The sequence below is a fragment of the Pempheris klunzingeri genome, chromosome 5 (assembly GCF_042242105.1).
Source record: "Pempheris klunzingeri isolate RE-2024b chromosome 5, fPemKlu1.hap1, whole genome shotgun sequence".
NCBI lineage: Eukaryota > Metazoa > Chordata > Actinopteri > Acropomatiformes > Pempheridae > Pempheris > Pempheris klunzingeri.
In genome coordinates, this window is record NC_092016.1 from 14935609 (window position 1) to 14947967 (window position 12359).

Below are 12359 nucleotides of genomic sequence, written 5' to 3' on the forward strand. Positions count from 1 at the left end.
CTCTCATTTCAATACATTTACTTGCCCTCTCCATACATACGTACATATGAAAGTGTCCCAATTTGTTTCTCCACAGTGATTTCTCCGTGTTTCTTGTAACAAAGACAATAAATATTTCAAGCACTTCCTCCTTGTCTATAGTTTATTTATCAGTCAGCTGCAAAGAACAAACTACATCTCCCCAAAATGGGAAACAGCAAAGGGACACCAGGAAAGGGTTAGAACAGGCTTTAAGACAGCATTGCTCTGGAAACATAGAGCAAATCTAGGCTTAGTTTAGTTTAAAACAAAAATAGTGCAGCCTCATAAATGTTGTTTCAACTCATTCTTCTGGTCCTGCTTCTCAGAAATGTCCCCCTCTGCCCCTCACTTTCATGAGTCTACAATGCCATGAATTAATTGGTTCAGAGATTAGAGGAAAGTGAAGAAAATGGGGCGTGGGGAAAAGCAAAGCAATCCAAAAAATATGAGATGTTTGAGATGTGGTGAAAACTTTGAGAGATAGAGGAAAATTAAGAGAGTGTGTGAACTGTGTGAAATGAACATGATTGTTGTTAGTGATGTTGTTAGTGATGTTTGATCTGACTTAAACTTCGTCAACAACAACAAGATTATCTCAAATCAATCTTTTTCCAGTAATCTCATATTTGCATTATGCTTTGACGTAACTGACCTTTCCAACATAAAAAGGTCTATTGTCACATGTTATGCTCCCTCACAAGGAGCCCTTCACATAACGTAGTTGTGCATCAGACAGTTGCTCAGCACGCTACTGTGCACAAAGTTTTCTTGACCTTCACATTTGGCTGGAGAAGAACCAATGAGTAAAGATGACTTGCTGCGATAACCAGGCAGACAAAGGCGGTGGGGTGTCTTTCATGGAAACACAATTCAGTGAAAGAAACTAGATTTTATGGAAGGAAGTGCTTAATTTGATGTGATTGGTGTAATGAGCAAGCAAGTCTACTTAGGGCCCCTGTGGTGGCCTTACAAGATACTCACACAGACAAAAGCATACGCACACAGTTTCCTCCTTTTCCACTGTCTCCATTTTAAGTGGTTTCCACGTGTCCATTTACCCACATGGGCCCATCAAGATCAGATACAGCATATGGGACTGGGGTCTTCTTTCCTGGGCCTGGTTTTAAGCGGTTTAGAACTATTTCAGTCTGTATCAGGAATCCGTTATTAGATTTGCACACACAGCTGTACCTCACACCTGAGCTGAGGCTAGTCAGAGATTTTATGGCTCTATTATTTTGGATGCGTTATCTGGAAATGCATATGGAGTTTTTTATTTTTTTGACTGAAATGAAACATACTTGATATTCTGGGTCAGTTTCTGTGTGATTGAACACAGTTCAGTTTCTTTTGATTGAAGGAGTTAAAAATAGGTTTAAAATAAAATAATTCTGAGACAGTGATTATCAAGAGTTCAAGTGTCATGGTGGTCACTACTAGTGTCAGTTGCCACACACAAAGGACCACACAGAATCTGTCATTTTCTCCCCTTCCATTATCTTGGCACCAGTGAGCAGATATTTGTGTTTACATAAGCGTGCCCAGGTGCAAGAATTTAAAGCAAAGCTGTTCTCCAATAAACACTGTCTGACAGAGCCTCGCCAGAATCAAGATATCAAACACCATGACAGGAAGACTAGAGGGAGAGAAAAAGAATCGAGCGGAATTGAGATGTCAGACTGCAGAGGTGTTGCTGGCTCTATATTACAGGGTATTTACAGCCACGCAGATGTGTGTGTTCGTCAGGTGTTGACAGGGAACCTTTGGACCTGGGTGGAGAAGGCCAAGTGTTGTATGGGAGCTGTCGGGCTGGGCGGTAGTGATGGCCGCCTGGGGGTATTAGAAGTTGAGAGGTATGTGTGTATGAGGTAGAAACAGTTGTTCCCTCTGAGTAATGACTACCTATGTTCCCTCTGCCTGATTTATGGACGCACACAATCTCTCCTCACTCCTGGATTTGTGGCAGGACAGACAGGATGCAGTGAACATTGCCCCAAAAAACACACCCTATGATCGATGTTTTTATTTGCTGTGCAAAGAGCTGCTTTGAAAATCTACGTAAATGAGATGTCTTCTCTGAAAGCTCCTCGCCCTCGTTTTTTTCTCTTTAAGTGGCAAATACTTTGTGATGTGTGACCAAATCAGGATGCAAGTTTTTACGCTGGGCCATGGGGTCATCACTACTGACTGGATATCAGGAGTCATTTGGCATTGTGCATACATGTATATTTGCTTTCACAGAGCTCTTGATCACTCAGTAGAGGTCAAGGGTCACAAAATAGGCTGCAGGGCTCAGACACCTGTGGCATCAAAGTACCAGAGTTTGGGAAATACTCTTTCAGATTTTATCAAAGGAACTGACAGGTTCAAAAATCCAAGCAACAGCCATACTAATAGTACTTATGTGTCTTGACTATAATCAGATACAAAACCAAAGTAAGTTAGCTAATATGGCTAAATCTGGCATCTGTCCTGTGGTTGTAGAAATCAGTTCTGTCTTTCCCCTCTGGAACATGAGAGAGTTTCTCATTTCGTGTGGCATGGAAATGTCACTCACACAAAGCTTGTGAGACATTTTCAAACACGACAAAACTTTCTGATTACATAACCGCTTAGCATTTTGTCTGCGGTCCATAAATGCATTCACTGTGATGATATCATGACTGCTGCTAGTGCGACTGTAGTAGTAACAGTTGTGAGATAATGAAGGCTAATCATCTCCAAGGATCAAGGATCACACAACAATTCATTTTATCATCTACACATCTACACAAATGTGTAACTTTGGAGTGTTTCTGAGATTTTATACCTAGAATACAGAACTGCAAAAGGAAAGATACTGTTATAGAAACATTTTGAAGGAATACTATTCATAATTTCCTCTTAATTTCTGGGTTTAGTTTTGGTTTGGCTTTGGCTTCACCTTACTGTATCATTATCCTTCCCATTATTTCATGGAGTTAGTCACCTTTGGAGCTCCCACGCCACAGATGTGTGAAAAGGATTGTAGAGGCGCAGACCTCCACATGCAGTGATCAGGTTTCCAGCAGGGCTAATTAATCATAACATCATTGCAATTATAGTATGAAAAAAAACACACACTCAAAGTGTTTATGGAACTGCATGTTTCATTAATTAAATAAACATCAGGTTGTATTTTACTCTCTTCAAAGAAGAGGTAAATTAAAATGCGCTGGTGTTATAGGATCTGGAAATATGGTTGTTTTCATTCTTTTTCTGGGATGCTGAACAAACAGAAGTGTCCAATAGCACCTCTACAAATGTGAATGCTCAAATAACGTATCATCTCTTGGCCACAACCCCTCAGTAACAATCTACTGGGATGTTATGATACACAAAAAGATTTGATGGCTGTCCAGCAGTACTGCAATGCAGAAGACACAAGTACTGTGTTACCTGTAATACTCCTTTTGTTGTCAGAAGGTCAAGTTTAGGTGCTAAAGTGGCTTTTTTTAGTTTCTACTTAACCCTTGTGTTGTGTTTGGGTCTGTGGGACCCATTTTAATTTTTTTCTCAAGAGAAAAAAAGATACAGTTACTTATTTTTTCAAACTCAGACTCATTGGCCTTGGCTCATTTTGATGAGTCAGAGTTTGAAAAAATAATGAATCGTATAATTTTTGTTTTGATAAAGAACATGAAAACGGAAGAAATGGGGTCCCTCAGACCCGAACACCATACAAGGGTTAAATATATTCTTCTTTAGGAGAGAAAGTAGACAAAGCACAATTGGCAACAACCTATGTAGACGTCCTTTGTCAGTAATGTGGAAACTCAAATCCACAAGAGAATCACTCCCTGGATATGAAGGAATCATTTCGCAAAACAGGTGCTTGGTTTGTTTTTCAAAGAATCACTTTTCAGTTGTTTATACATTCTGTCAGAAAGAGGGCATGTTTAACTTGATCACAGGCATAATGGTGCAGCTAAGTCGTGAAAATCCTGTTAAGTTTGAACAAATATCTGACAGACAAACCATTAAATTTGTAAATCCTGTTCCTCTTGCGGTTATTTGAAAGTGATTTCCAGGCTTGCATTTAATATTATTCCAATAAAGAACAAAGGTCTCCTCTCTCTTAAACACATACAAACTAAAAATTTTCATCCTCTTCTTTTTTTTTTTGTAGAATGGAACTTGTACAGTATGAAAAAGACAAGGTTTGGCTATCAAACCTTAAGTAAAGAAGTAAATAACATCCTCAGCAACACAGCGAACAATTTCTTGACTGTATGCCAAACTGTGCTATAATTCAGTAAGAGATTTTCAACTTTCTTACAGTAGAGATGCACAAAAAAACACAGCAAAATAACCATAAGGGCTAGTAGAACATGGATCACACACAGCCTTAGGCAAAACATTTTCTGCTAAGTAAAAATGTGGCTGAAAGATATTAATAATTTTCTTTTCACAATTTGACCTGATGTGGAGACTTTTGACAGGCACCTAAAGGCACCTGAAGTGTTCTAATGGGCAGATTCTACTCTTGTTTCACATTTTAGATTCCACGTATGCCGCCCCAGCGGAGCTGAACTGCAGGTAGAGTGACAGAGTGATACAGTTAATTCAATGTAATGAATGAATTGGCACGTCAAGTTAAATGTCTGTGTCAGCATGAGCCTTATTGCATTAGGGACTACAGTGTGTTGATATAGCTGGGTGTGTGTGTGTGTGTGTGTGTTTGCAACACCAGAACAGACCACATTCCTAACTGCATGTGTTTCAGTATGAGTATGCATGTTTGCATGTCTGTGTGCGTGTGTGTGTGTGTGTGTGTGAGTGTGTGAGTCTCATATTGCCGCTGGCATCCACTGATCCCGGGGGCGAACACAGTGTGCATATCCATGAAATGGATATGGCTTTCAGTACAGTTTGATGCCACACCTCATTGACCTTTAGCCTTTCCATTGGTTTTTCCAATTGGTCACATATCTTTAGTTTATCCTTGGTTTGCTCTGCAGCCACATAGGCTACACTAATCTCATTTGGAAAATATTTCCCTGATTTATGCAGCAAATATCAACTGTCAGGGAAGGAGGGCTGACTCTCATACCATGTCAATCTATTTATATATATATATTCATGTTCATGAGTGCCATTATATCATCACTTCTGTATCTGTATCTGTTTTTTTTTTTTATTTTAATTCTCCAACACTGACAATATTGGACATGGGTACAAGTCCTGAAGCAGTTCAGCAAACTGAAAGAGATTAAACCATCAGGGTGTCCATCTGCCCCCTTATTTTTCAGTCCCCCCAGCCAAATTCATAGTGATTGATGGTGATAAAGTAATTTTTTAGACCTCTGACTGACAGATGCAGGGACCAATAACAAGACAGCAGGACATCATGATAGGGGAACAGAAAAGGATACTGAGATAAGGAGTGAGAGGTTTTCATCATATTGATTTGAGAGACTGAGTAGGATACTTGGCAAGGGGTCAGGATATCAGATGTTAGGGTGAGGAGAGGGAGAGGAAGGAGGCAGAACAGCGGGAGAGAGAGAGGCGAGAGAGAAAAGTGGATAGTTGAATGGGATTAGTATCTCTCTACAGCCTGACGGCATGCAATGGCATCTTCTTCAATCATACCACATCACATCATACCACTGAGGATTTGGAAGCTGAAACCAAACACCCGAACAACGTTGCCCTTAGACTCGACTCCCTCTGCTTGACTCCAGGGTGAGAAAAATTCCTTCAGACTTTGAAAGACAATTTGTGATGCATTATAACTAATAACAATAGGTTTGAAATCTGCATTTTTCCTGTCATGGTCAGACACTTGCCTATTGGAGCCAATAATTCACTTGGTTATTCAAGGACACTGAGCTGAGGGGCAGAGTGTGAGAGTGATGTGTAGGACAACTAATATCTTGCAGATTTGAGGGATTTTATGGTTCAGCTTTTTCCTGTATTTTTCCCTGATGTTGATTGATAATTATGTGCATCTTTTGTATTTTTATTAACAGCAGTATGTCCCATGAGTTTCTATTTCAAGAATGACGTAATTGCATGGAACAATATTACACGTTTGCTTTGAATTGAGTCATTCTTAACTTTTTGGTACATTAGTACCATATAACCAAAACCTGATTTCATATTTTAACTTTAGTTCTTGAAATTTAAGTTATTTAAACTCTTGTAATTGTCATGTAATATAACCAAAAAAATGCATAAATACCTGTTTATACTGTCAAAAGACGTGGTCTCGGTCATGTACACATGTGCTGTGGGCCTGGATGGACTTGATCTTGTCCCTTTTAACAGCTTCAGTTAAATCTGTTTTGTTTAATCTACAATTATCAACTGTAGTAGTGACAGTGATAACGAGATAAGAAGATCTTCACATTTCTAAAAATATAAAAAAATCATACAAGCAGGTGGGATGGAGCTCAAATGATAATGGAAAGCTCAGAAAACAGGGACTTTAGCTGTGTAATGCATGAAAAGTATCATAGCCCCATTTAACACATTAACTAACCAGGTGGTGTAGAGACTCATGAGGGTTTTTAAGACTGTTTGTGTGTTAGTGTGTGTGTGCACACGCTTGGTATGTTCTAAGTATTTTCCAGAGGTGTGAATGGTGATGAGTTGCCAGCGTCGGGAGATCAAAAGCTTAGATGAAATGTTTGTCACTATAACAGCTGTAGCTCTGTGGATTTCCACTTGATACTTTTAAGCACAGTGAAAACTGCAGGCACCTCTGTTCATACATCTCCGTTCAGTGGACAGGAATTTGCAGAGTTTGTTTCATTTAACTCAAATCATTTGCAGGAGGATTTATTAAGACATTTCTGCATGCTTTCTTTGATTCGTCACATCCATTTCACAAGGCCCATGCTGGCTGTTTTGCAAACAGCCTGTTGGTCTTTTGCAATAACACACAGTGTTCTTCCCTGTTTGACTGTGGATCACGTCCAAGCAGAACTATTTTATTAAGACCAAGGGGTACTTGATTTAAGTCCCCAGGTGCGTAGCCAAATTCACAACAACATTACATAAGACAAAATCTAGACAAAGTTTACCTCCAGAAGAAACAATTAAAAAGGGGAAACTACAGTGAAAGACTGAATAATAACAGGACTCAGGCTATTTAACTCAGCAGGGAGATCTGTAGCGACCTTATATGCTACTAACACCACTGCACGCAAAGTGCAATATCATAACCAGACTAAGATATATATAGACAGGCATCTGACGTGTCACATTTCTATTTACGATTGCTAACAAGATTTGGTGCTGGCACAGCAGACGACAGCATAGCAGAGCAAGGCAGCAATTATTGGAGTTCTCAGTATTAATCAGTTTCAGCTGAAAAGATAAATGGAAGGGCTTCACTGCTATTGAGTGAAATTCCTTTTCAGATTCATGGCCATTCAGATGTCCCAGTAATGAATGCCAGTCATCAGAAGACAAACAGTCCAGTTAGTGAGGCCCATTGTATACATCTGGAACTGAAAAATGGCATCCGTGGCTCTACATCCCATACATTGCTTCATCGTTCATAGAACTGATGTCATGGTCTGGTGATCACAGCTTCTTCACACAGTTTCCTTGTATTCAAAACTGATTTGTATGACGGATGATTCAGAGCTTTCATAAAGGAGAAGTTGCCTGTGCTTCTTTTACTGTGATAAGCTCCCGTCTTCTAGCATTTGTCTTAATGAGCTCATTCTACATTCATTGCTAGCTAATTACTTTCCTTAATCATCACCAGACACATGGTAGTCTATTATGACTATTATTTAAGGTACATTGTAAAACGGACTGTATTTCTAAATTCATGCTGTTATTTTCTTTCTTTCGTTCTTTCTTTCTTTTTTTCTTTCCTCCTTCCTTCCTTCCTTCTTCCTTCCTGTGGTTTTAGTAACCTTACCCATATGGCTCAGTCTTTGATGTCTTTCCCAAATCCATGTGCATGTTGGTTGTCATGTTGCTTCATGGCGGGCACATTTCTGTCGTCCAGCGTGTGGGCCTCCCAACACACACACACACACACACACACACACACACACACACACTCAGAGAGAAAGTCGGTGTCTCAGTCTAATCAAAATGGAAGTATTCTTTCTCACATGTCTCATGTAAAACCTGATGCAATATCATTTAGTTTTGACTATTTAAATCCAGCCAGTTTCATTAGTGTCAATCAGACAGTGCCTTATGATCAGCAGGCACTAAGTCCTTTGAACATACAACACAAGCTTGCATAGTGAGGGGTACCGAGGCACCAGTTTTGGCGAGCATGAAGGGCATCGCTATCATCAGGGCAGAGGATGTTCGGTAGCCTTCTGCAAGTGACAGATGACTGCACTCACTGCCATTTTATGGCTCCTTCAGCCATGCTTGAAGTTGAAATATGTGAAAGAATAAGCAGAGAAGATATTTCACACCAGACATGGAGGTCACGTCCAACCTGCTATGAATTTTATGGCGGTTCAGATTGTCACTCACTAGATGTATGTGTGTGTGTGCATTTTAATGTGTTACCTAGATCGCGAGAAAGGGAGAGCGAGAGATGAAATAAAAGTCACGGTCAACTTGATAAATGGTATAACATTCTCAATGGAAAGTGTCGTTTCATAAGATTCATGAGTCTCAGTTCTTCCAGCTGTTTGGGTGTGCTCACTGGATTCAAGGCTCAACTGTGTCTGTCAGTGGTGTGTGATATCTATCTTGGGAGTGCTAGACAGTTTAAAAGACTGTGGACTGGAATTTCATTCAACTAGTACTTTTTGCCTCATTAATACAACAGCATTTACTATCGTTTGCATTGTAATCGCTTTGCAGCCTGCACTTGTACATTCTTCTTCTTAAACTGATTTGCATTTTTGGTAACCAAAATCCAAATGCTATGAGTTTGTGTCACCATTAGTGCAAAGGAATAATGTAATAGGAAAATAGTCATGATATTAATGTCTATTGCAAAAGAAACGGTTGAGGGATCATTTTCAAAAACTGGTAATTTGGCTTGATCATATTTTACAAACACAAATGTGCTCAGTACCCGTTCTCACTGGCTTTGTTTATGCAAAGTGTATGCTAATGGTCATTTGTTCCTGTGTGTGATTGTGTGACTGTGTGTGTATATGACCGGGTGCAAGAGAGAGATAAAGAGAGGGAGATTGATAATAGAGAGGTATTAGTCCCCTGTGAGTGTGGTAAGGGCAGCACTATTATGCAGATGAGCGTTTTAAATGTGGTTGGACACCACCCAGCATGTCATTAAATCTATAATGGCAGAGGGACCTTAATGTTAGGCTGCTATTGTAATGCGCTCTGTCTTTCCCCTTGCTGCTCATTGAATAACCCTGAACCACCATTAACCAGCTGGCTGAGCCTCTCCGTCGCTCACTGTTATTTTTTATATCCCTCATTTTGCTCACTGTGTTTAGCTCATTCTCTCATTCTCTTGTTGCTCTTTTCCTCAAATCACGGATTTGTCTTTGTCTGCCTCAGTCTGCTCTCACTTTCTGTCTTGTATTCAAACCCAAAATAAAAATACAGCCAGCAGCCAATTACCTCTGGCTCATCCTATTATGCCACTGGACAGCTAGTGTAGATGGCATAAATATAGCAGTCCATACCTGTTTGCAATGATGAGCTCAGAGGACCACGGTGAAACCCATTACCCCAATTACCCAATTATTTCAAATGATGGGTGATTATCACACATCATCACCAATACTGCTGTAGCACCACCTCCAGGGTAGCTGTTTTGCTGGCCTGAATATAGCTATTCATGTCTCAATTTTCTTAGTGTCAACACAGACATACATCCAAACACACACACACATGCATTTAGTCCTTGGCCTGCTGTCATACGCCTATTTTGACAGGTCATTCAGTGCAGTGCTTCTTTTCTGGATTCAGGGATCCTGGATGAAGCTCTCATATTCAACACCAAAGGAAACAGAGCTGTTAGTGCAGGGTCACAACCTCTCACCTGACATGTGAGAAGACTGTTTGTGTGTGTGTGTGTGTGTGTGTGTGTGTGACATGTGAGTAGCACACGTCACACTGTTCAACATCCACTGATATGTTGTTTTTGTAGCTCCTCTGCGCCTCCCTGTCCATTCATTCTTCCTCAAACCCCGGCCCCTACAAAAGTTAATAAATAGGGCTCTGGTAGGGCATCAGAGAAATAAAGATGCTTTTGAAATTACAGCAGGAACCAAACAGTTGCACATCTTGAATGCCTGTCCTTTAATCAGTGATAATAGCCCTAGGTCTTCATGAATCTAAAGTCAAGAATGTGCGTAAGTGCTCCTTCATTGCTACTTCCTGATGATTATTCATCTCCTCCTCCTGTTCCCTCCTCTTGCCGCCTGCTCTTCCCCTCCCCTCCCCATTGCCTTCATCTTCACCACCCACCTGCTACAATTCATGGCATCACACCGAGCGATGATGGACATCTCAAGCACAGACCACTGTTTACTCAGTCTAAAAATAAGAGGTTAGGCTCCAAACGCCATAACTCGTGCATGCCTGACATGTAAGGTGCAGCAGCAGCTTGCATTTGCGTATGTCTGCATGTTTCTCTTTGAGAGGCTGGAGGGGTCATTGGCGAGGTCATGTCTATATATCTATGCCAGGTAAAAGAGATGTCCAATGAAGGATGAAGGCTCCTGTGTCTACTAGTCATCTCCCATGTGGCATAGTGTCACTGTCCCTGCTTCTTGCCTCTTCACCCACCCCCGCCACCGGACTGGTGGTAATACAGCCGGGGCTATTCTTAGCTTCTGTGTTAAGCCTGTCTCTGGGGAGCAATCAAGGGGTCTCTGTTACATTACACACACACATGCACACATACACACACACATACACACATGCATGCACACAGGTGTCTTAGGACATCTCTATTTAATCTTTATTAAGCTCTGTAACTCTAAAACCAATTTGAAGAACAGCCCTCTAAGTACAAGATCATGTTCCATCACAACTGAAAACTCAATTAATTGAGTGGTATGCAGATTGAGTTGCTTCAACAGGCAGCCTGCAGTGGTGAAAGCCTAATCCCTATTACAGTCCAATGAGTAGGCAGTATTTTATTATGTGCTGTATTTTAAATCTTGCAAGTAGGAATTTCTCTGCAGAAAGCTGAAGCTGCCCCTGGGTGGCTCTGCACGTGAGACAAAAACTGATGCTATCACCCCTTTTTTCAACCATGGTAACTCTTACCTCTCAATACCTAGCTCAATAGCAGTAACTCAATCCCCCTTTTAGATGTGTGTGGCTTTAATCCACTCTCTAAGACAAATGTGTCACTCTCATCACACACAACGTGAGAATATGCCTGCCTGTTAGTTGAGTGAGATGGTACCACCTGGCCTTTGGTGATAGTTTATAGTGTGTGGGTTCACATGTCTGGATCGGGAGACTTCCCTCTCATGTAAATCCTGAGGTAAACGTCTCGAGCACGTAGCACTTCATAACAAGGGCATTGCCTTACAGACCACACGCAAGATCGGCACCCAGCTAAAGCCTTGAAGAGGGTTGAAAATCCTGTCAATGTGTCTCTGTGTGTGGCAGAGGAAGGGACACGAGGAAGAAGGTCTGGTTTAGTCCTCAGTGCAGCTGTCCATACTGGGGTGAGGACTAAGCAATTCTGCACTTATCCGGTGAACTTGACACACTTCACACATGTGAAGACCCTAACTCAAATAGTGCACGCTCTGCGCAATAGGTCCTAATAAAAGATTTCCATAAATCATGACCGTTGAGTAAATTGCACTATAGACATTAATGGAACTTAAAAGGAGCTTCAAATGAGCTTCTCTGGCCATGGGGAATTTGTTAAATACCAACACTTGTGGCAATAAATCTGAAAAACAGACTCAAATTTGCACTAATCCGAAGGTATTCTTTAAAGCCTGTAATTCAAAGCTTAAGTCACCAAAAAGGCCATGCTTAGTGAGTTCCCTGGGTGTTGAGTAATGTGAGTAAGAGTAATGCCCTGGATCACAACATCACGGGGCTGTGATTGTTTGTCCACCAGCATCCAGTTCCTTCATCACACCCCAAACCCCAGGAAAAGATTTATATCACATAACTGAAAATTCTAAGACTCATTGGCTCGATGCTGTACTGTGGCAAGCAGTGGAAGCTGAAAGGTGAAAGACAAGAGGGTTTAATTTGATGATGTGTATATTTTCACATTATACAAATTATATAAGGAAACATACATTTACAGTTCAATGTGCAATACCCTGTAATCTGTCTGGTGCAAAACTAGTCTTGCATAGCCAAACCTGGAGAAAACTGGAGAAATGTTGGAATGCAGCAACAGTGCCCTTGCTAAATAGAGTGGAGGGAAG